General features: G+C 44.4%; 1 protein-coding gene across 1 annotated transcript in view; it reads left to right on the forward strand.

Moving 5' to 3' along the window:
- Window positions 1-385, forward strand: part of LOC125024657 (zinc finger protein OZF-like) — a 1,908-nt gene extending 1,523 nt beyond the window's left edge. The window contains exon 1 of the mRNA XM_047612452.1: window positions 1-385. This exon is cut by the window's left edge and continues 1,523 nt beyond it. The gene's annotated coding sequence lies outside the window, so the exon portion shown is untranslated.
- Window positions 386-1,665: the final 1,280 nt, after the last annotated feature.

The following is a 1,665-nucleotide window of genomic DNA, read 5'->3' on the forward strand; positions in this document are numbered from 1 at the left end:
ATAGAGAGAGATAGTATATATATATATAGAGAGAGAGAGATAGTATATATATATAGAGAGAGAGAGATAGTATATATATGTATATATACATATATACACATACACACATATATATAGAATTGAATATATAAAATTGTATATATAGAATCGCATTCATGTTAACAGATGTAGATAAGGTATGCATGAGAATGAATATCTTCACAATACAAGAGATGTATTTGACTGGTTTCGATCCTACCTTCGTCCGAAATGCATACCTTTTCTTCTGTGTATGTGAAGGTCACAGGCCTAACATGTATGTGAGATCTATACATATACTTTCACCCATATTTTTTTTTTTTCATAGAGCACTCTCTCTCCCTCCCTCCCTCCCTCCCTCCCTCCCTCCCTCCCTCCCTCCCTCCCTCCCTCTCCCTCTCTCTCCCTCTCTCTCCCTCTCTCTCCCTCTCTCTCCCTCCCTCCCTCCCTCCCTCCCTCTCTCCCTCCCTCTCTCCCTCCCTCTCTCCCTCTCTCCCTCCCTCCCTCCCTCCCTCTCTCTCTCCCTCTCTCCCTCCCTCCCCTCCCTCCCTCCCTCCCTCCCTCCTTCCCTCCTTCCCTCCCTCTCTCCCTCTCTCTCTCTCTCTCTCTCTCTCTCTCTCTCTCTCTCTCTCTCTCTCTCTTTCTCTCCTTCTTTCTCTCTTTCTTTCTTTCTTTCTATGTACAAATACGACACTTCCCCTTGGCATTATTGTGGGGGGGGGGGGAGGTGCAGCCTAGATTTTAAAAGCATTTTCCGATTCGTTTTGTATGTGATATTCGTGACGTGGTGTTTTGTCATGTTTTATAAACTTTCATGGGTTATGTCCTGGGATTGTCGTGGTACAGTGGTAACGCCCGCGGCTGTGGGCAGGAGGGTCTGCAAGCGCACATGTCCGAATCCCAGCCAAGGTCTGAGGATAGGAAGGGCATCCACTCGGGGTAACCGGTCTCCACCTTGGCAATTCCTGCCTGTCCTCTCAACGGGGACAGACCCGTCCTAGCCCCTTGATCAAAAAGGGAGTTTCGTGACGTTAAACCGAAATTGAATCATGAGTCACGACTTGGGTTTTAGTCCCCATAGCCTTTACGACAGCTGTCACAGACCAAGGGCGATGGAAAGACAGCCGGTAACGTTCGTAGCGCTCGGAGAAGCTTTCTCCTCCACCTCCTTGATACAGTTATAAATGAGTGTTGTAACTGACACAGTTATTCACGAGTGTTGTAACTGACACAGTTATTCATGAGTGTTGTAAATGATGCAGTTATTCACGAGTGTTGTAACTGATAGTTATACATGAGTGTTGTAACTGACACAGTTATACACGAGTGTTGTACTTGACAGTTATAAATGAGTGTTGTAACTGATAGTTATACATGAGTGTTGTAACTGACACAGTTATACATGAGTGTTGTACTTGACACAGTTATAAATGAGTGTTGTAACTGACACAGTTCTTCATGAGTGTTGTAACTGACACAGTTATACATGAGTGTTGTAACTGACACAGTTATACACGAGTGTTGTAACTGACACAGTTCTTCATGAGTGTTGTAACTGACACAGTTATACATGAGTGTTGTAACTGACACAGTTATACATGAGTGTTGTAACTGACACAGTTATACACGAGTGTTGTAACTGACACA

Source organism: Penaeus chinensis, unplaced genomic scaffold (assembly GCF_019202785.1).
Source record: "Penaeus chinensis breed Huanghai No. 1 unplaced genomic scaffold, ASM1920278v2 CTG_2032, whole genome shotgun sequence".
In the NCBI taxonomy this organism is placed as follows: Eukaryota; Metazoa; Arthropoda; class Malacostraca; order Decapoda; family Penaeidae; genus Penaeus; species Penaeus chinensis.